The sequence below is a fragment of the Phocoena phocoena genome, chromosome 4 (assembly GCF_963924675.1).
Source record: "Phocoena phocoena chromosome 4, mPhoPho1.1, whole genome shotgun sequence".
NCBI lineage: Eukaryota > Metazoa > Chordata > Mammalia > Artiodactyla > Phocoenidae > Phocoena > Phocoena phocoena.
The window spans coordinates 98,958,164-98,982,166 of record NC_089222.1 but is presented as its reverse complement, the minus strand read 5'-3'; the positions used below and the strand labels follow the sequence as shown (position 1 = coordinate 98,982,166).

General features: G+C 38.7%; 2 protein-coding genes across 4 annotated transcripts in view; one reads left to right on the top strand and one right to left on the bottom strand.

The window, feature by feature from the left end:
* The window catches only part of CMSS1 (cms1 ribosomal small subunit homolog), a 383,863-nt gene that overhangs the window by 34,653 nt on the left and 325,207 nt on the right, over positions 1-24,003 (top strand). The gene's annotated exons all lie outside the window — the stretch shown is intronic.
* FILIP1L (filamin A interacting protein 1 like) overlaps positions 1-24,003 on the bottom strand; it is a 118,458-nt gene that overhangs the window by 23,896 nt on the left and 70,559 nt on the right. Inside the window, exon 1 of one of the 3 annotated variants that reach the window (XM_065876398.1) lies at positions 22,503-22,614. The exons of the other annotated variants lie outside the window; for them this stretch is intronic. The gene's annotated coding sequence lies outside the window, so the exon portion shown is untranslated. Of the gene's footprint in view, positions 1-22,502; positions 22,615-24,003 lie in introns of those variants that run through there. 3 annotated transcript variants of the gene reach the window in all.

Sequence of the window (24,003 nt, the reverse complement as noted above, 5' to 3'; positions counted from 1 at the left end):
TTGTATAAAATATACTTTACATGTATTTACATATGTGTATTTACATATATAACACATATACATATTTATATATGTAAAATACATTTGTATATATGCACCCATACACGCCACACTTTGTTTACCCATTCATCTGTTGTCAGACACTCAGACTGTTTCCATACCTTGGCTCTTGTGAATAATGCTGCAGTGAACATGGGAGTACAGATATCTCTTCAAGATAGTGATTTCATTTCCTTGGGATATATACCAAAGGATCACATGGTAGTTCTATTTTTAATTTCTTGAGAAACCTCTACACTGTTTTCTGTAGTGGCTGTACCAGTTTACATTCCCATCTGCAGTGTGCAGCAGTTCCCTTTTCTCCACATCCTCCCTAGCATTTGTTATCTCGTCTTTTTGATAATAGACATCCTCACAGACGTGAGATGATATCTCATTGTGGTTTTGATCTGCATTTCCCTGATGATTAGTGATGTGGAGTGCCTTTTCATATACCTGTTGGCCATTTGTATGTCTTTGGAAAAATGTCTGTTCAGGTCCTTTGCCCATTTTTTAATTGGGTTATTTGAATTTTCTGCTTTGAGTTGTATGAGTTCTTTGTATATTTTGGATAATAACCCCTTATCAGTTATATATCGTTTGCAAATATTTTCTCCCATTCCGTAGGATACCTTTTCATTTTGTTCATGGTTTCCTCTGCTGTGCAGAAGCTCTTTTTAGTTTGATGTAGTCCTATCTGCTTATTTTTACTTCTGTTACCTTTGCTTTTGGTGTCAAATTCAAAACATCATTGCCAAGACCAGTGTCAGGGAGCTTGCCCCTATATTTTTTTTCTAGGACTTTTAGTTTCAGGTCTTAGGTTCAAATCCGTAATCCATTCTGAGTTGATTTTTGTGTATAATGTAGGACAGGAGTCCAGTTTCATTCTTTTGCATGTGAATATCCTGTTTTTCTAGCAGCAGTTTTTGAAGAGACTATCCTTTCCCCCTTGTATATTCTTGGCTCCTTTGTTGAAAATTAATTGACTATATATGGATGGGTTTATGTCTGGGATCTCTTTTGTGTTTCACTGGTCTCTGTGTCTTTATTTATGCCAATACCAACTGTTTTGATTATTATAGGCTTCTAGTATAGTTTGAAATCAGGACATGTGATGCCTCCAGCTTTGTTCTTTACCAAGATTGCTTTGGCTATTCAGGGTCTTTTGTGGTTCCATGTACACTTTAGGATTGTTTTTTCTATTTCTGTGAAAAATTACATTGGAATTTTGATAGGAATTACATTGAATCTGTAGATCATTTGGATAGTATGGACATTTTAACAATAATAATTCTTCCAATCCATGAACATGGAACATCAGTCCATTTATCTGTGTCTTCTTCATTTTATTTCATCAATGTCTTATAGTTTTACTATACAGATCTTTTACTTCCTTGGTTAAATTTATTCCTAAGTATTTTATTCATTTTGATGCTATTGTAAATGGAATTGTTTTCTTAATTCTCTTTCGGTAATTTGTTCCAAAAGAATTTTTTTAAACTAAGTACACCTTCACACATTTTAAAGCTGGCATCTAGAATTTTTTATTCAAGGTTTAAATAATTGCAAAAGATATATATTAATATCTGCCATATAATCTAAAAGTCATCACTGGCAAACCAGTCGACCAAATCAGACATTCAGGAAAAGTCTGGCTTCATTTTTCAACTTAAGTACAAGTGTAAATACACATCCCTCTGGCAACCATTTCACTTCTAGAAGAGATGAGGAACAAGAGCTTATTACCCTGAGTTGTCCCCAGATGAAATAACAGGCACTGTTATTTGCCTGTATCCATCCAGTGGTTGGTTCTGAAGCTGCTGCTGCTCTGCTCTCATGGGACTCTATCAGGAGTATTTCTAGAATTGTCCCTTTGTCTGTGCCCCAGAGGGGTTTCCAACCCAGGAAGATACAATGTAAGAAGATCTTACATTAATTTGGTAAGATTTTGTTAAGTAAGAAGAGGACTCTTTTGAAAGGGTTGTTAAAAAAGGAAACTTGTAGAGCACAAGCACTTTTCTTCTGGCAGACAGCATGTGTGTGAATTGCGGATGTAGACAGATTCCCTTAAAGCTCTCCATGCTTATACCTCTGGAAATTCTTTGTGTACCCACAAGAGTATGTGTACTCCAGTTTGAAGAATACTGTCTTGGAGTACTCATATTCATGTTCAAGTACTGACATGAGAGGATTATAGGAACATTCATTGAATCCTGTCCAATAAAAACAGGTTGTAGAAGCTGGTTTTATGTACACAAATGTGAGGTAGTTAAATCCAAACTGGCTTACAGCAGTGGCTTATAACAGCTCTTCTTTAAAGTTTCTATTATGGCTCGGAACTGTCATAACTTACTGTAGTTTATCACTATTATTCTGTGCAATGCCAGCTCCTTGTTTTTTCAAAAATAATCACGTATGTAATCTTGAGCATTCTTTGGTACTAATCATAATGCTGGTTCCTTATTACAAAGTATACATTCAGAGCATCTTTTCAGTTTTTATTTACACACACGTCAGCACACATGTGTGAATGTATTTCATCTCCTCTAAGTAAGACACTGTTAGTAATATGCATCATATAACACACATAATGAAACAGATGGTGTGTCTAAATGCTATAATGCCAGTCATACCCATAATAACTTATATATAATTCTCATCACTTTTGATTTGTGTTTTATTTATGTACATTACAATCAACACTACTAAAATATAAGCTTCTTAAGAACAGGACACATGTCTGATTCATTTGTGTCTTCTATATTGTCTACTACAAAGCCCTTATATGTAGAGGGTACCAAATGAATGGCTTTTTGAATGAATGAATGAACATTTTCCTGTGGGAAATACTGTAGTATTGTCCTAACTAATTTTATTCATTTTTAAAAGAAGGTGCTCTGGTGTTTACCATGTGCCTGGTTTTAGGTATTTAAGAAAATTAGGTGTAAATGGTTTTCCCGTTGGTGTTCTCCAAGTACACTGGCTTCTGGAAAGAACTGAGACTGTTCTTCCTTCTTCGGATCCCTGCATTAGAACTGTATGTGCTTGCTTGTTTGAGGAGAAGGGAGATGGGTGGTAAATGTCCACATCCTAGCCCCCCACTCTTCTTTGGTTATTTCATCTCTGCAAACAAAGGAGTGGTCCTTTTTATTTTTTCCTCAGAGCCAGAGCTCTACTGTACAAATATGTTTGTTTATTACACAAGCAACATTACATCAACAACAATGAAACTGAAAAGGAAATATTCACATATGGTCTGACCACCCTAACACATCAATTATGTTTCTACTTTTCCAGATCCTTTCCCAGTTTTTCATACAACCGGCCCATATAAATAAGCTTAGCATGATTATCAAGCAATAAAACCACAAGCCATTAATGGCATTGTGTTGTTTCTGGTAGCTATAGAAATCAACCTATAAGTAGTGAACAACTTCAGAGTCAGCTTAGTTTCTCACCTGTCATCTTTTAGAGGACAAATACCCACTGTATTTACTATATGGATCTTGAATTTACTGTTTCTGATGTTATGTATATGGCAACACTTTTGTTCATTTAATTTGCAAACAACAAAGAATATAATACTGGGACTATACTGAGATGAACAGGGAGGGTTCCTGTTCTCCAGAGTTTGTAGGCTTTTGGGAAAGAATGAGCAGATATGAGGACTCTAAAGAGCTTTTGATTATGTGGGTTATGTCTGTCAATATTTATAGTATTAGAAATTCAGAACAAGATATTTTAAAGTATTTATATATTTATTCATTAAAAATAATAAACCCACTATATGTTAACATAAATAAGATATTTTTATGAAAAATAACTTTTTCTAACCCAAAAACTTAGTGGGAAGGGTTGTTTTATATTTTTGCAAACTCTAATGCCTGGCTTAATTGAAGGCAGCTGGATTCTCAAATCTGTTTCACACATTCCATCAGCTGTAAGAGCAATGACGTCACCACATGTCATGTTGCCTTTGGAAAACTCCTTTTATGCTTGTGAGGGAATGAATGAAAAAGATAGCATTATTATGAAAATAGCTTTGACCTCACAGACCTCTTGAAAGGGGCCATAGTCTGAGAATCACTGTTCATCTCGAGAATAGACAGTTGAAGCATAAATGGCAAATATGTCTTTCTCTGGAAAAGTCTCTGGTTTAGGCTGTCACCTTCTTCAGGCTGTTACTGAGTGAGCCCTTCGCTTCATATTGATGAAGTCCCCAGATTCACTGGCCTACTCACTGCTTTAGTGTTTACGTTGTTAATAAAACTAGTTGCTCCCCATCATAGATAGATGGAAGATTCCCTGCCTTCAAATACCTCTTTCCTAGTTTTTAGAAAAATCCTAAGTGACAAAACTGCCTCCATAAGACATCGTGTTTTGTTTGAAACCACAATTTGAAATAAGGGCATGGAAGCCACTGAGTGACCTTGTTCTTAAATGGGTTCATTCACAGTGCTGTGCAGGTCGGCAGACATTTAATTCATTTCAGACTTCTATGAGGCAATTACAGTGAGCACCTACTATGTGCAAAGTACTGTGCCTGTTATTTATCAGTTTACCTTTTTCTGTTAAAACCTGCCTGTATACTTGCAGACCTTACTCTAGTCATAACTTATAATAGTTTCCCATCAACAATGAAACAGTGTGATGATACCAAGTCCTGTTTAGTCCTTTCTTAAGATATATGAAATAGTGTATCTCTCATTCTAGTCCTAACTGTGTAACTTCACCTCGATGGGCCTCAATTCCTATATTTGCTTTCATTCTTCCAGCACTAGTTTAATACATTACTTTTTCTTCTTGATTTAACATGTTCATTAATAAGCAGAAAACTACATATAATGCTTTATTCATTTTTATATCTGCTCTCATGGATGGACTTTGATAGTCTGATTATAATGATGTCCCACTATATCTTTAAGCAATTTTTATCTAATATGTAGTTTTAATTGTTGCATTGCATTGATAGCAGCCATGTTTATGGTTAAATAACCACAGAATTCTAAGCAGTTTGCAGAGTAATTACATGGAATTTGTTAGAAAGCTTCCTTAGGTTGAGATAGGTTCTTGGTAATCAGGCCTGTAATTTATGTTTCCTTGCTCTATTCTCTGCTTTTTCAATGGGACTTTTCACTGTTTAGTCTAATTTTTAGGAGCACTCATAAAAATAGCTATGACTAGTCTTTTTTATTCTATGTATGCTGCTTCCTTTTATTTCTCTCACAAGTTAAAGGTTTTTTAAAAAAAATTACAGTTACAGCATACCATAGTCATAATGTAATGCTTGATTCATTTGACTTGGTCAGCAAGATCTAGAAGAACAGTAACACTCTTTTTGGCATCTGCTAGCCAAGTATGAGTATAAATCTGTGTCTGCTTTATGTCCTTGTTACTGAAGATACTGTCATCATCATTGAGATCATTTAGAGACACCGTAAATGGGTCCAGATCCAGAAAACTGGGTTGCTGTTTTCCTTCACTGTTTGAAATAAGAATTAGGGTATGAAGTGATGGAGAAGGCTTTAGCTGGTGTCAGAGGAATATACAGTAAAAATGGGGGTGAGTCAGAACTCTTCAACATCTGAACAATCTTGTTTGGCTCCCCAGGGGTAAGAGGAAGTGAATTAATAAGATGCAGATCATCGATGACCTACTAATTATAAGGAGGGAGCTTTTAGCAGAGAAACCGGATCCTAAGAGGAGCTTATGAAATCCTCAGATTGAGCAGAGGGACCAGGATTGGTACAAATCTTTTTTTAAAAAGAAGGAAAAAGAGCAAAGAAACTGAGACAAAGGGTCTCCTAGAAGGAAAAACTGCTGAAAGGCAAGGTTTCAGAACTAGAAAAAGGTCAGTCTAAGAGCTCACAGGCGTAGAGCTTGGGGAGTAAGGCTACAACGAGAATATTTTCATTTTGAGACCATGGAATCTAGGCTAGGAGACTCTGCACACTCCAATCAAAGGGCCGGGTGGAGACTTAAAAAGGTGCTCAGTCTAGGCCCAGGAGAGGAAATCAGAACTAACAAGGGAGTGACAATAAGGACAGCATGTGTAAATTTGTACCACGATAATTACTTAGAGCCTGAATTATATGTTGTTAGTTCTTCAGTGCTGTATTGTCAGTTAAGGAACTTTCTAGAAAGAACTGTTGGATGATGGATGTTCACTGAATACCACTAAGCTTATGCTTCCTCATCCCCCATTTTAATTTTTCATATTAAAAAGTATCTACTCAGATGGATTTGTCTTTTTGCCATTTACTGAAATAGATTCTTTGCTTTGAATATATTATAGCTATCACGAAGAAACTTAAAAAAAAGAATTACTGTGAGTATACTACTACACTAAAGAGCCGACTCACTTTTCTTTTCATGTTCTTCTCCCCGCCTCCCCACTCGGAATGAGGTTTGAAAAAGATCCCTCAGATCAGTGTTTTAACATTTTTTTCTTTTCCAGACTTTTCATTTTGATTGCTACTACACCAAAAAAACAAACAAAGGAAAAAAAACTAGCCTGTCTTTCAACAGATTGAGACTTAAGGTCCTCGGCAGACTGGAAGTTTCATCTCCCTGATCCGTCAAGGCCTACCTAGGTCTCCCACAGCCATGGTGCCTTCCCCAGCTGCCTGGGAGAAGTATTCAAAAAGCCCCCCAGCATGTGGTGCCTTGGACTGTCACAGATTGAGTGTGCTCCTATATTCCTGAGAGCACCTTGCCTTGTACATGGCATGCAGAGCTGCCTTTAAGTTGATGGTAATGATGATACTGGGCTTGTTCCCAGGTTGCTAACATTTTGACTGTTTATCAGTCTTTCCATTCCTTCCTCCCCCTCTCTGTGGTTGATTTGGTACTCTTTGTGATCCGTGTTCTTCTGGATCATATTTGTTTGCTCCACCATGGTAGCCTTCTTTAGGATAGGAATGATGTTCTGTCTACTGCCTATTCCCTACTGCCCCAGCAGTAGATGGCAGTAAACAGTGCAGGTGGGTGACAAGGGCCAGGCAAGATGACTGACAGGGAGCAAGTATGCTCTCCAGCACCGAGGCACAAATGGGAAAGAGGCAATAGAATACTGTGGGGGACAGGGTAGTGCTGGGGGAGAAATTCAGATTTTGGAGTTCAGTTTTCAGACCTGAGTCTTGGCTTCCCCACTCTACCTAGTGTGACTGAGCAAGCAATTTAACCTCTACAAATCTCATTTTCTTCATCTGTAGAATGGGGATAATACTGGAACCTCCCTCATAATAGTGCTGTTCCAAGGATCAAGTAAAACAATCTATACAAAAGCTCCTAGCATACTGCCTGGCACAATGCATATCAGTTACCACTAGAAGTAGGAAACTGTACTGATGATGACAGTATAGAAGAACATCTCAGCCACAATGGGCTGCCTCATGTAACGGTCACCTGGGAGAGACAGAGTCTGAATTCACACTAGAATGAAAGATATGACTCCATAATCTATTTACTGTGATCTATCTTCAGGCCATTCATGGATCTTTTCAGCCATGCACATGGTTTGCTATACTGATTATCATTGGTAGGCTAGGGTTTCTCGGCTTTGGCAGCACTGACATCTTGGGCTGGATGACTCTTTGGTGTAGGGGCTGCCCTGTGCATTGCAGGGTGTTTAGCAGCACCCCTGGCCTCTACCCACTAGATGCCAGAAGTAACTCAGCACCCCAGCTCTGTTGTGACAATCAAACAACGTCTCCCAACATTGCAGAAAACCTGGGGGGGAAATGTCACCTCTGGCTGTAACCACCATTTTAGGGCATAGTTGATTTTTTGGAAAACTTCTGTTAGATCTCTTTGTGTTAGTTTCTCTGACATTCATAACTCTTCTTCACTGTTTGCTGCTCATATATATTTGGGATCAGTATTCCCCATTTCTCTTTTGTTCACAGATCTGCACCACAGCTCTTCTCCCTTCCTGGAAGAGAACGTGCTTTGAATGTGTATTATCCAGTGAAATGCCAGCATATCACAACGGATACTAATAGCTGATTCTCCCAAAGCCTCTTTGATGTTCTCCTTCTCTTTCTCCTGTTCTTCGTTCCTTGCGTGTAAACGTGCAGTGACGTTCTCTGCTGAGATAATATGCTCCTAGACTTGTCTGCCTGGGGACTCAGAGGTGGGGTGGGCTGACGGATGCAGTCTCTTTCTGTATGTGCTACTGCTGGGCTTAGTTTCCATAGTGGAAAATGTGGAGAGGACTATTGAGGATATTTTATAATGTTTTTTGAACATTTCAGAAAAAAATACAAATAACAGGTTGAGGAATACTCAGATTATCTGAGAAAGAAGTTATTTGAGGTTTTCATACTGTTGTATACTTAACTTTTTAATTATACAAAGTTTACTTTGCTCAGTTTTAACTCTTCAAGAAAGTCTGAATTTCAGTCTTGGATTTCAGATTAGCATTCCTAAATATATACGTCTCCAAATATGTATATTAAAAGGTATAGGGTCCTACCTCATCCTTCATCTGCCAGTTCCTCTTCCCCAACTTATAACCACTTATATTAGTTTCTTACATGTACTTCTATAGTGTCTTTATGAGTAAATAAGCAAATACAAATAAAGATTCTTAGTCTCCCCTTTTTTATACAAAAAATAACTTACTATAAACTCTCTTTATCCTTCACCTTGGTTTTTGCAGTTAAATATTTTCTTGGAGATTTTTTTTTTTAAGATTTTTTTGATGTGGACCATTTTTAAAGTCTTTATTGAATTGTTACAATATTGGTTCTGTTTTATGTTTTCTGGTTTTTTGGCCCCAAGGCAAGTGGGATCTTAGCTCCCTGACCAGGGATCGAACCCACACCCCCTGCATTGGAAGGCGAAGTCTTAACCGCTGGACCGCCAAGGAAGTCCCAGAGATCTTTCTATTAGATCAGTGTTCTTAAGCAGGGACAGAAAAAGGGAATAAAAGTCAACATGGCTGCTAAATAAATCTTTACAACTTCATGCTTAAAAAATTAAAATTTACACGATTTTTGAGATGAAGTAACATATAGAAACAGGGAGTCATACTTTTGCTGTTTTGAATTTTTAATATTAAGATAAACTATAATAGTAATGTTATTTGGTTATAATATTATAACAACACCTTAACTGATGTATATCTGTTTTTATGATGTCTGTGTGCAGCATGTGCATTTTCTTGGTTAAGAAACTGAAGCCCAGGAAGACTAAATAATACCATTGTTATGGTAGCCCTGGTACTAGAACACAGACTCCAATTCCCAGTTGCTATCAGTGTGGGATTTAGTTTATAGCGAAAAGGAAACAAGCATACTGAGGGTCTACTCTGTGCCACTTAATCTTACTTAATCCTTAAAACAACCTTATGAGGTAAGTATTATTCCTATTTTACAGATGAGGGTAAGGACCAAAACACTAAAATTTAGAGAGGTTAAATAACTACCAAATAGCACAAATAACCAAACCAGAATAAAAACTCACTGTCTACAAAGCATGTGTTCTTTTAGCTTAACCAGTCTACATGCTAGAAAGCCCAGGCAGAGTACTGACCTCAGAAGAGTTTCCTCTTTCTTCCATCTCATGCTTTTAGTGTTAATTTGTTCATTCATTCCTGCACTCTAGGTCCCTATCCCATTGACTCCCTGACCCCCCCCCCCCCCGCCACCTTTGCTCAGTCTGCTCCAGTCATACCACTTTCCCTGTTGCTCCTTGAGCACAGCAGAGCCTGTGGCTTTTGTACTGGCTGCCTTCCCAGGGAGCCGCTGGACTCTCTCCCCTAGTTCATGTAGTAACACCTGGCATACTATATTTTACTTACTTGATCATTGGCTGTCTCTCCTACTAGAATGTAAACTTCATGTGAGTAGGGAGGTAGGGGTGGGTGTGTTGTGTGTGTGTGTGTGTGTGTGTGTGTGTGTTGTGTGTGTGTGTGTGTGTGTGTGTGTGTGTGTGTGTTTTATTCAGTGATGGGTCAAGCAGTGGTCTGTTTTATTCAGTGCTAGATTTATAGCTCAAGAACAGTGCCCAGTATTTGCTTGGTAGTCGACAAGTATTTGTTAAATATTTGAACAAATACCTATTCTACTTTTGAACTAGGTACCATGTTAGGGTATAAGTGTGTGACTGTAAGCAAAAGACACATAGTACAGTCACCCTCTGTATCTTCAGATGCACAACCCATAGATAGGGAGGGCTGACTGTACTATATCATTTTATATGAGAGACTTGAGCATCTGTGGATTTTGGTATCTGTGGGAGTCCTGGAACCAATCCCCCTCGGATACTGAAGGATGACTGTAAGTATTCAATAGTTCCTTTCCTCTATAGTCATTGAATAACAGTTATCATTTATTGAGGAATTATTATATGCCATGTACCACGCTAGTCCCAGAAACAGTCATAAGAAGCAAGTACAGCAAGTCCCCGACATACGAACCTTCAAGTTGCAAACTTTCAAAGACATGAATGTGCGTTCCATCAGTGTCTGGCGTGAGTGAAATTGCAGCTTGCCCTCGGTCTCCTCTTGCTGACGATCCTTCAGCTCTACCATCTCCCACCTCCTCTCCCTCCTCCAGTCAGTAACTCTTCTTGCCTGTTCACTCGCTGCCAGCCCCTATATGCCAGCTGTTGTGTTGTACTGCTGTACTTTTCAAGGTACTGTACTGTAAGATTTAAAATGTTTTCTTTATTTTTTGTTTTTATGTACATATTATTTGTGTGAAAAGTATTACAGTCTATTACAGTACAGTACTATATAGCCGATTGTGTTAGTTGGCTACCTAGGCTAACTTTGTTGGACTTACGAACCAACTGGATTTATGAACAAGCTCTCAGAAAAGAACTTGTTCGTATGTAGGGGACTTACTGTATTATTATTCTCATTTTACAGAAAAGCAGTTCCTCACCACCGTGACATACATCCACACCTCCTATCTCATATATCTCATATATCATCCTCTCCAGTGAATTTGTGTGTTGTAATATTCTGCTTGTGAAAGGCACAGAAAATCACTACCACTTGCAATCTGCTGTTTTGACACTGTATTTTCTGTAGGTTCATGGCTACTTTGAGCTTGATCATGAGATCTTAGCAAATATTCTCTTAATCATTGTAATAATAAAACAAGTTTAGTCATTTGGCATAAATTCATGATTATTTCTGGATGGTTTAGAAAATTGTGACTTTGCCAGTAATAACATCTCATGTTCCCTAGAGGAGGTGGGTTTGTCATAAATACCATTTCCATAGGACATTTCAAGGAACTTAAAGTTCTCGGAAAGTATTTTTAGCAGGCAGCCTTTTCTCAGACAGACTTCAAGGGCAAAATGCTGTATACCCTTAAAAGTGTGTATTGTATGTGTTTTATCTTGTTAAGAATATTTGTATGTATTTCTCTTTTTTTTTTTTTTTTTTTCTTTTTTTGGCGGGCTTAGTTGCTCGTAGCATATGGGATCTTCCCGGACCAGGGCTCGAACCCGTGTCCCCTGCATTGGCAGGCTGACTTCCAACCACTGCGCCACCAGGGAAGCCCTGTGTGTTTTTCTCTTATTGCAAAATCCATTTATATTTAGATGTTCCTTTTGTATCTTAGTGGACTGAGGAAAACAGAAATAGATTCTTTAGAAAAGCATTCTGATGTAGCTACACAATTTTGTTTTTAATCTCCTTTCATCCTTTTTTTTCTCTTCCCAGATCACAGGTTATTTTCTTTCAGATATTGCAAATAGATATTTTGGAGGATTAGTATAATTCCTTTCTCTTAACACTTATTCTTTGGTAGGTTGTTTTTCTTTCTTTTATTCTCTCTTTTTAAAAAAGTTACAAAGAATATATCCTTTTCCAAATCTTACTCTGAGCCAAAAGGAAAGAAAATTTTTTTTAAGCCCCTAGTTCCTGTAAGTCTTTTTTAAAAAAAGGCTTAACTCTTTTATTTGGCTTTCATACTTTAATTCACTGGTGTTCAGTTTGTAGATTTAACATAAAAGGCCAAAACAGGGAGCAGTCATGTGCCAGAGTAGATGAGTTCACTGGTTTTCACCTCCCTGTAGTCTGGCTGCCTGCACAGAGGCAGCGGCTAACATGGTATGCTTGGGAAACCAAACGTTTCCTAACTTGTTAGTGGGAAATGTAGACTTCAGAAACTTAGAAACCACAACAACAGAGGCTTATGTTTTATTGTGACTACTGAAATCACACAATTTGCCATGAGAAACAGGCTAGATAGGAGTCCAAAGAGCATAAAATGTGAAACATTTTGATCCCTAGAGAACTTCCTTCTTTTTCCCCTTCCATTTTAGCTATAGTAAATCAGTAAATAAGGAGGGCAAAGGAAGTAGAACATTTAATACCATTAAACAGTATTTGGAGGTCAAGGCAGTTGGAAGATGAAGGTTGATGTTTGGCCTGACTCCCTGCTGAGCAAACAGTGAGATCCTGAACCACAGTGAACATCCTCCATCTACCCTTACTCACTTTTCCTAGTTCCTGAGGGTGACTGGTTTCTGTCTCCTAAATGATGTTTTAGAGAACTAGAGTTTGGGCCATATGTAAAACTTAATTACAGATAGGTGGGAAAGTTTTATTCTAAAATCTGTTGGAATGTAACTGACCATTTTTCTTGTGGTCTTTGCATGTCCTCTTGCATACATTTTAAAAATTAAAATTATTTTGGTCATCTAACCTTGTTTAATTTTCCCTAACAAACAGTTCAGAGCATTTGGGTTATATTTTCCTTTTCTGCCACTTCTGAGCATTGAGAAGATAGAAAGCATGAACACAGAGTTTGATCCTATTTTCTCTAAGTTGGGTTCTTCTAAGATGAATGTGTTCTAGAGAATATTTAGCTTGTGTAGTTAGGGGCAATTCCATCTTAAGATGTTACAGTGGTTTGCAACAGGCCTGCTAGTGGTGAGAGCAGGGACTTGATACTTTACTTCCCTTGCCCCTGGGCCTGTCTGCAGCTGATTTTGTCCCTGCACAAAAGTTTTACCCATTTAGTTATGTTTATCGGTATGAGAAATTCTGTTTGGAAAAAAATTGATGAAAAGGCTATATAGTATACCTTGTGTATGTGCTATATGAATACCCATCCATTTTTGCCCTGACCATATATAACTTTTGAATTTTAATTAATTTTAAGATTTGAATTTTGAGAGAGGGCAAACTATTTCACGTTTGCAGTCGTTGAAAAAAGCGTTGTTGAAAAAAGCACTGACTTCAGTCTCCCTCACTTTTAAAGTTTACTCATTCACAGCTAAAAACAAAGAAAAAAAGCAAAACCCCAATTCTCAAGCAACAGAAAAGCCACTTTCAAAAGAGCCATGTATTCAATGGACAGGGAATGTTGGACCAAAATCTGCCACTGACTTAACTCTATGACCTTGCCTCATCTACCTGTTACCTCAGCTGCAACATGGGGAAAGCAATACAATTTTGTCTCTAAGGTTTACAAAGCCTTTAATGATCCTCAAATCTCAGTTCCAGAGGATAAAAACCACTACCAACCTTTAAAGTCCTTTCCCTCCCTTCTTTCCTATATAGCACTATATACAAATTCACATGTCAAAAATGTATATTCCATTCTATCAGAAGAGATTTTATGACTCGTCAAGTCTCAGTGGTTCATAACTATACAGGAACCTTAATTGGAATTTCATGGGATTCAGATTTATTTTTGGTTCTTTATATGTCAAGCATTTGTTATAGTTCAAGATTATAAGTGTGCTGTAAAAGTACAGAAGTAAATCTTTTTAGTGTCTGACACTTAAAATGTTATGCTAAATTGAAAGTATAATTAAACTGAAAAATGAACACCTAGGAATTAGTATTTGACTAGTAGTTTCTGAAAGGAAATCTTCATTGTCTGTGGGTAGGATCTAATATAAGCTATTTAGCCCAAGTTGTAAGATTTGTCTCACCTATTTGTTTTATATGTGTGCCTCTCCAGCATGGTAGGACTTTCCAGGTAAAACAGGGAGATTCCAGGCCAGCTTTTAAGCCTTTTGCTCTCCTTGGTCCTTTACTCAGTAACTTGTTTTTTATTTCAGGTGACTAAGACTTCTTTAGGAAAGCTCATGTGGGTTTCTCATAGGAGGGATTCCTTTCAAGAAGGGAAATCAGGATAAAGGATAACCTCACTTTTCAGAGTGGCTGAAGTTAAGTACTAGAGACATGGATTTTCTCCAGTAAGCTTAATCCTGAGTTCTTAACTCTCCAATAAGCTTAAACATGAGTTCTTTGGGACTGCATCCTACAAAGCACCTCCTCTTTGGCCCTGAGACAGCCCCTTGTGCCTCAGCCTGGAGGAACCCAATAGCACCAGATGATGATGGAGCATCATTCTTATGGGCAAACTGGCTTAATATCTAGAAGAACAATAGATACCATTTACTGAGTGTCTGCTGTGGGTCTGGCATTGTGCCAACTGCTTTATCATCACTTCTAATCTTCACTTTAAGGATTGAAATAACTATCGAAGTCCAGGTTGTTCTAAAGGCCAAATAATGGAATTTAAAATCAGACTTTCGGTGTTCTGATGCTGGATCAAGCCTTCTTTCTCTTTTTACCTCATATTCCCTTTTCACAGTAGACTTCCAAGGGATAAATCTGCCATCATTTTTTGGAATGCTACATTTACATTTCACTTTCCATCTTTTCCCTGAATGTTCCCTAACTTGTCTAACCCTGGCTGGTTCCCCTTTCTGAGTTCCCACAGCCCTTACAGTTTTGTGACACAAATACTCTGTATTGTTTTATACCACTTTCTAATTTGTTATATTAGTTTTGCTCTTGAACTAACTATAAGCTCCTTAAAGAATCTGATACCTCTGTATCCTCCACATGGGTCTGAAATTGGTACATACTTGATGACCAAATGATTTGAGAGGTGAGAAGACCCATTTCTTAGGGGAACATAACTCCCTCTTAGTCTGAATGATGCCTACAGTTCTCAGAATTTACTCTAATTATTATGAGAGCTGAAGAAGGAGAAGTAGAGTTTTGTTCCTCCTGTTGTCACTTTGGAGGAGGGAGAACCACTCAGTGAAGTGAATTCACTTGGAGACAAATTTAAATAAGTCCAGATGGGGGTAAACTAGCCAGAGAATCTTAACTTTGCCTGTGATTCTTTGCATCTTTGTTCAGCCCAGTGAATTTTATGAGACTGTAAGAAGACTCTTATGAGGCATAAGTTTAGGGGAGATGAGTAGAACCCCAGTCATTTAACAAAGTTGTTCTCATCTTTATCTAAAAGACCTCAGTCTGCCCCATATAGGCAGTTGTATGAAAGCCTGAAGGATAATATTGAACCTCAAACATAATGTGTTTCTTTTAGTAAAAAGAGTGCTTAACTCTCTTGATAAAAAATGAATTATTTTTAAAGAATAGATAATCTTCTCATTTGCAGCAAAGGATTACTTTTTACAGAACTCCACAGAGTGATTCACCTCCTCTGCCATTCCCAATTAACTGACAAACAAGCCAAGGCTAAGGGACTTACACAGCATCTCACTGCAGGCCATTTGTCTTCAGCAAGAAGGAACTTTCTCATGCTCTCCCCAAGCTCTTAGGCTAAGCAGCTCCATCCTTTTCTTCAAATGTAACAGCAGCAGTCACTTAAGTCTTGTCAGACCAAATGTGATGAATATTTTACATTCCTCTTATAATTTCTGCTCAGAGATTTGTTTTTGTTTTGATTCACTTAAAAGAGAATTTTAAAAAGAGAGAGAAAATTTAGTTCACCTTTAAACTTTTGTTCCAAGACGGGTGGGCCATGAGATATGATAAATCTGGCAGATTTACTCCTGTCAGAGTCGCCCATCTTGAAGGTCTGAGCTCATCTTTTTTTTTTTTTTTTTTTTTTTTTTCTGAGCTCATCTTTGTGGCTGCTCTTGGTAGGATGATTTGGATTTTCTCACAGGCTCAAGGGCTACAGTTATGTGAATTTTGCCTCTGGCTTAAGAGTGGACTTTTTCCTCACATTCTTCCCATTTTCTTCAGCTGACTTGTCTCTCTAATGATAGGATCAGTAGCTTATATTTTTATATAGTCTTTGACTCTACGTGATCAGAGTTCCCTCAGGGGTTACTGTGCAGTATTCTATCCTTACCCAGTATTGAGAGATACTTACAGTGGATGACATTGTTCCCATTTTTTAGGTTAACGGAAGCCAAGGCTATAGGAGGCTTACACAGAGAATGGATGGCAGAGCCAAGAAGAGTAGAACTTGATTTACGAACCATTATTCTTACTCTTTAGTCTTAGCGTTGAGGTAACACTATTTGTCCATATCAATTTAGTGTCAGTAGTAAACAAGCTTGGAGACTGACTACATTTGTGTTGTTTTTTTTTTTTTTTTGCGGTACGTGGGCCTCTCACTGTTGTGGCCTCTCCCGTTGTGGAGCAACAGGCTCCGGACACGCAGGCTCAGCGGCCATGGCTCACGGGCGCAGCCGCTCCGCGGCATGTGGGATCTTCCCGGACCGGGGCACGAACCCGTGTCCCCTGCATTGGCAGGCGGACTCTCAACCACTGCACCACCAGGGAAGCCCATGTGTTGTATTTTTTTAAAAAAACAGTCTTTATCTTTATTTTTATGTACAGCTGACCTGTATTATCTATACTGCTTTATCAGTTCATTAAAAAAGAGCCCGAACAGGACAGTGATCAATGATTGGAACCACTGTGCAAGAGCTGCTGATGATCTTAGCCCTTGTCATCAACACAGTAGGTGTAGCTATGTTAGTGACATGGTGTGGCGTGTGGAGAACTTAGTTGCTGGGCTTGTTGTCCTGCCTTGTACTTATAGCACAGTGTCTGGTAGACACTCAGTAAATGTTTGGTGCTGATGAGGAGTTACAAGCCCTAGGCTGGTTTCACAGGTTGACACTGGCATTACCTAACTTTGAAACTATAGAAAAATTATTCCTTTTCTGTAAAACCTGGCAGATGAATTGACTACCCACAGAAACTTTGGAATCAAAATATATACTTGGGGGCTTCCCTGGTGGCGCAGTGGTTGACAGTCCGCCTGCCGATGCAGGGGACACGGGTTCGTGCCCCGGTCCGGGAAGATCCCACATGCCACGGAGCGGCTGGGCCCGTGAGCCATGGCCAGTGAGCCTGCGCGTCCAGAGCCTGTGCTCCGCAATGGGAGAGGCCACAACAGTGAGAGGCCCGCATGCCACAAAAAAAAAAAAAATATATATATATATATATATATATATATATATATATATATATATATATATATATATATATATACTTGGGAAAGGGCAATCTGCTAACTTCTAGTTATTGCAAGGACAAACTGTTTGGACCCCATGAGTGCAATTCCCAGGCGTTCAGCTGAGGCACAGAAATTAGGGAAAAACAGAGGAATACCCTTCATTAAGGACAAAAACACTGTACTCTGCTCTTTCATATTTTGTTTCCCATCCATTCCTTGCCCCGGGGCAATTCACCTGGAACTCCTTCACCATCTTTATTCTCATTATTTTGGGAGGACATTAAAGTGAGGTAGATGGAGGTGGGTAGACAGAGAAGCATCTGACTTGAAGTCTGCCTACACAACACATACTGTATAGTAAAAGCAGATTTCACTGCCTCGACTTCATCTGACCCTAATTCGTTTTCTGGTTTTTGTGTTTTATATGTCAATTCTATGTAGTTACTTCAAATAGTGGCAGAGACTTGTTTTGAGCTCCTGAACAAAATCTAGAAGAAGGGGCCCTTCCTAACCCACTGTTTCCAGAAATACTCTTTTCTTACCAAATAAGAAGCTTCCAGGGTATAATTTGTTCATATATTTATCCAATACCCTTCTTGGCCTGGTGACATACCTACTAACTATAGCTAGGTGTTTTTCCAGGTGCTAGGGATAAAGTTGGTAGCAAAACTGACCTTCAAGGAGTTTACAGTCTAGTAGACAGACGATAAACAAGCAGTTAATGTATAATTTAATGTCATGTAGCAATGCATGGTATTAAGGAAAGTAAAGCAGGTAAGTATCTCCAGGAGCTTATAGCCCACAGTGACTTCCTGTAAAGTTTTTGGGAGGGCTTTTTTGGGTTTTTTTGGTTTTTTACGTGGGCCTCTCACTGTTGTGGCCTCTCCCGTTGCGGAGCACAGACTCCGGACACGCAGGCTCAGCGGCCATGGCTCACGGGCCCAGCCGCTCTGCGGCATGTGGGATCCTCCCGGACTGGGGCACGAACCCGTGTCCCCTGCATCGGCAGGCGGACTCCCAACCACTGCGCCACCAGGGAAGCCCAGGGAGGGTTGTTTTAAAGGCACTGATTCACTGAGTTTTGAAAAGGAACCTACTAGCTGGGAGGTCTAGGGAATGCAGAATGCTTGTAGTTGGAAGACGCTACGAAGAGGTCACTTGTCAAGTTGGTGGATCAGACGTAAATGGCTTTAACTATAACTGTAGAGCATACGCTCTTTGCAGGGCACCTCTCAGCTTTTAGGCAGAGAGTGAGCTTTGCCGTCCAGAGGACCTTTAAGTACATTTATTATTTGTTTTCTTTGTCCTCCCTTTATCACCTCCCTTCCATTGTAGCCTGGTTGAACTGTATTGATTTTCACCTCCCTCCTTTCCCTTTGTCTTCTTACTGCTTGTACTTATTAACAAGAACTTTGAACCTTTCTACTTTCTTTTTTTTAAAATGGGTTTTATATCCAAATTAACACCTACAGTACCAAGGCTTCTTCTGGGGCTTCTGTTCTCATCTCTTCCTACCATTAATTTAAGGAGAAACCAAAGGCTGTAGCCCAAGAATGCAGGGGGCCCTGGCTCTGCCTCTGAGTAGCTCTGTGTCTCTGAGGTAAGTCACACTGTAGACATCAGTTTCTTCTGCAGGGTGAGGCATTTGGATCAGATGGCCTCCAAGGCCTCTTCCAGCTATAAAGTTCTGTGGACATTTCCTGTCAGGTCTGTGTCCGTGTGTGTGTACACTCTCTGGGGCCGGGGGCATCCCACTGTCCATAAAGAACTTACCAAGGCACTTCTCAAACTCACATCTGTGGGACTGAGTGTTTGCTCTTCTGACAAAATATACACTTAGTGATAATGACTGTGCGCTAGGCTAGAATCAGTAGTTATCATAAACAGAAACAAGGTGTTTGCACTTCTACCTGTCCCAATGATAGCTACACTTAACCTACTTACTCTTGCATATACCTCCTGACCCATCCCCCCACACACAAATGTATCATTTCCAAAGCTAGTCATTAAAAAATTATAATTGTATCTTTAAGAGTTAATCTTATTTTGGAACCAGTAGGGCATAGGAATGTGAGGATGGTCAGACTGGAGAAAAAATGCTGCTAATGTTTTATCCTCTGTTCTTGGGCTCAGAATGAAAACTGCTGCTGTCCTATCTAATCTGCTAAATTAGAATCTCATGGAACAAGCATGAAAAGGGAGTCCTTCTCCCATATCTGAAAAAGAACCAAGCAACTTTCCTTGGAGAGCCTTCCCACTTTTACTTGCCCAGCTTTCCCAGTCAGAGGTAATGTTAATGCAGAAGGCAGCCAGGGAGAGAAAATCTCAACTCTGTTTTTAAGAAGAGGAATATAGGAGGTTTTAGAACGGTGTTGGTGATGATCTGCTAGGAATTAGTGTACCTCACACTCGAAGTAGAAACTGACTGGCCAGAGGAATTTCTAAGATTCTTTGCAGCACACATTAAACATAAGTAATTGAGTTGGTGGCCCTAGTGATGGCAAAGGCAGCCATAGAAATATTTCTTTGAAAGTTTGTGATGCTTGCTGAATATGCAGAGTCTCTTCATCTTTAAATCCTTATTTAAACATAATTTACAGAAACGAAATCAGTTTATATTGAAGCTAAATTCACAGTCAAATGCAAATTAACTAAACTCTAAAAATCATTTAAAATTAATGATATGCCCAAGAGGATAAGGTGTGTTAGATTTTTCAAAGATAATGACTGGCTGTGTGGGTAACAGATCTCAGTTCTTGAAGCAGGTTGAGACCAATATTGCTTTACATCCTTTGATTATTACTTTACAATATCCAGTCTTTTATAAACAGTTCTCTTCCGGCCCGCTTCCTTTTTCCCTTTAATAGGAGGCTGTATATTTTTTTTCTCTACTCACCTTGTAAAAGCATTCACTTTGCCCTGAAGCACTAGATATAGACAGAACATGACCTAAGAACAATTAATGGAATTTTGTTCTTCTCCCCCATTTTCACTTTTTTTACCTCAAAATCCATTTATTATCAAAGGCACTTTTTTGGAGGGGAAGAGGTAGCAGAGAATCCTAAAGCAAAGTTCATAGCATTTTGAGAAGGCAGATTAATGGGAATTGCAAGTGGACTTGAAAATTGAGAAGCTCTAAGCTTACTTGTATTTTCATATTGATTGTTACTATAGACTTCATCACAACATTAGGAAAATATCACAAAAATACCAGGGCTTAATGGGTAAGGTTAATCACCATAGAAAGGTAAATGAATTTATTAATTATAAAATTAATATGTGCTTTATCTGGAGATGTAAAAATTCATATTCATTCAATCCAAAACATTTTTTCCATCATGTAAGTTATCCCAAGCACTAAGAAATGCTCACTAAGAGAGGCCACTGTGAGATAATGTATCCACGATAAATCTTTTTTTAACTTTCAATTTTAAAAGGGGTTTTAATGGGTGATTGTTCTTTGAACTATGCTTTAAAGTTAATAAATGGAAAAAAGTGTGGACTGTTGAAGTGTGTCACTTAAAATTTTGTTTTAAAATTGATGCTTGCCTGTTTTACAAAAATAAAATGCAGACTCTGGGAAACAGCTGTTAGGGCTTTGATAGAGGTTATGATTTTCAACAGTTGAGCTATAGTTTATGGTACAGATGGTACTTTGGGTATAGCTGAAACAATAATTGATGGTTTCTATTTCCCTCCTCCTCTATTAGATTCAAAAGACTGGAATACCTTTTCCCCTAGATAGGAATTTTTTCAGTTTCCAATTACAGCCTATATCAAATAAACAATTTTTCTATTGCATATTCTGTACTTCTCCACAGTAACCTGGGTGTTGCCCCCTCTTCTCATTATGGTAGGCTTCCCTATATTTGAAATAATAGTTTTGAGGAAATGCTACTTCTCAGTACTAACCTGCAGTTTATAAAGCCTATCTTCAGGCCAAGTAACATATAATTTTTCTTTTAGAATACTAAAACCAAAGCCTTGCATTGCTTCAAACAAAATTAGCAAATAAAACTCCTGTGAAGCAAAAATGGCAGGCATTAATGTCATATACTTTAAAAAACTCAACCACAGGAATTACTAGAAATACAGATATATCCCGAATTTTGAGCAGGTAAAAAACTATGTTTCAAATGATAAGTAAAACACAGGGACTATTTTAAAAGGGAAATAATTCTTTCACACATTTTTTTTCTTAAGTTTGTTTTACAACATATGTTCAGACCAAATAAAATTTGAGTGATAAATCATTTTTTCATCTCCTATTCCAGGGTTTTAAATTTGACATAGCATATTTTGTTTTTAATTCCTCTGCTGATTTTTATTCTGAAAAGTAAAGTAAAATATGTAGATTTTCGGCATCTGCCAGTGGTTCAATTATCATACTATAAGGGTTCGTTTATAGCAATAGTCTATCCAGGGTTTAGATGTAATGAATTATGGATCAAAACACCACTGATTAACAAAATTATTCTATAGGCTTTACCTTTTAAATTAGTATTTCTACATAATAAGCTATTGTCCAACATGTTACTATAGAGGAACTAGCTTTATCTTTAATTTGCATTGCAGTTTGTCATTTACCCACTGACTGGAGTTGAATTAAAAAGTTAGAACTCAAGACTGTGAGTTACTTTCTTGTACTAATTAACATTTGCTTTTAAGACAGAATAGCGTTTGTAGGATTTTTTGAAGCTTAAAAAGTGCTTTACTTTTTAAGTTAGATTCATCCTAATTACAAGATGTATTCCTAACAGGGGTTTTCTAGTTTTTTATATGAAGATTTACAAAAGAGGGAGGGCATTGCGGGGTGGGGGGACAAATCCACTACCTTGTGGTAGTGTTTCGCACTGTGCTCTTATAAGACTTAAAGGAGTTTGAGCCCTAGGAGAGGTAAGATCAGGAGATAGAGTTGTTGCAGTACCATATACTCTCCCCACCCTTTCCCCAAAGATTTCTCAATACAGGCAGGATACCATGTATAGCTTACTTGGAAGGCGTCTGTAATATATAGTCATCCCTCACCTCTCTACATTTAAAATTAAATCCCAAATCTGTTTTCTCTATCGGAGAAAACTTTTCAAGTTTTGTGTGAGTTGGGAAAGGTTTTGAACCTAGAGTTCATTGGACGCGCTTTTCGAAACCTGTCCAGTTCGTGATGCTGATAACTTTAAAAGCCACCTACAGACTGCCTAGCTCTCAGACAGCAATCCCCTTGCTGGAGCTGAGCGGCTCTCCCGGGCTTACCTGAGTCGCCTGCGCTGGGGCCGGGCGGGGGCCGCAGTCTCCCGGCGCTGCGAGCGGGCTGTGCGCGCTCCAGGAGTCGCCCGAACAATGCGAGCGGGGCGCCGAGCGCGCCCGGCCTATGGGCGTTACGTCACTGCTCTGCCTTATAAGGCGCTCCGCGTGTGCGGCGCGGGCGGCGGGGGCGCCGGTGACAGCCAGATCCGCGGCGGCGGCGCTGCATCGCGCCCCGGCTCCGCCGACGCTCGGACCGTGTGAACGCACAGTCGGTCCCGGCTCCCCGCGGAGGTGAATGGGCGGCGGGCCGGGGACGCTGGCGCCCTCCTGCCGGGCTAATCGAGTCATTGGGGGTCAGGGTTGATCCGCTTGTTACTTTTCTCCCTCTGGGGCTCTAAAGCTTCTGTTATTGCTTGGGATTCTTAAATACACATCATGTTATTCTTATTTATACTTTAGTAAATACGTTTTTGTTACATTTGTTTTTTGGTTGCTGGGGAAGAAGGCGGCAGAGGGAAGCCAGAAGTCTCAGTCTCTCTCTTTTTTTTTTTTGGAGACATCTCCGGGAGTGATTTAGACTTCAAACCTTCTCTTTCCTCTTTGTAAAGAGTAGGGGTCCTCAGAGGATAGTATTTTATTTCCTGATGATGTAACTACCAAACAATTCTTCAAGTGGTGATGGGAAGGCCAGATGAAATCTTATTTTTTTCAGTGTTTTTCCTGAGAGAACCTCCTTGTTCCTCATTTCTGCATGCCTGTGTTTTAACGAAAGTAGTTAAAACTAATCAGTTTATATGGTAGGGAAAATATTTATTAAAGAAATTTAATGTTTTGTGCGGTACTTTCAAGACAAAGTATAAAAATAGAACTTTAGAATCAGTTTTAATTCATCTGTTCTTTTCTACCAGCACACAAAATAAAACAAAATAAAAAAGACCTGAGAAGAAAAAAGAAAATGACGAAATATGACTGAATTAAGCCTGTTACCCTTTACTAGGGGGCAGATTTACTTGTATAAATACTTTTTTTTGTAAATGAGAATTAGCCTCCTAATTGCTTTGCACAGCAATAAGAAGTAATCTCTAAAGTCCTAGCCAACTATATGAATCTGCTAAGTAAATTAAAGACGTGGCTGCCTCATTTGTGAGTTTCAAATAAACTGAGTAGTTTAAATAACTTGAGTCTATTTAATTTTTAAAATTACATTAAAATAGGATTGCTTCCTATTATAATGTACATGTCTGTAGAATTATTGTTTCCATATGTTTTGTCAAACAGAAATAATGAAAATAGTCTGCCTGTTTCTTTTCTTTAGTGTGGAGTAGAGAAAGACTGGTTGCAGAGAATTTATAGTTAGCAAAAATGGCATGGAGAAAAGATGCAGGGCACAAATATAAACATGTATCATCTTTAATAAACTGTGGGCTCACTTTAACAGTTCTTCTAGATCACTCTACCTGTCTACTGAGATGCGTATTAAACTAACCCCTGCTTTTTGTATATACTG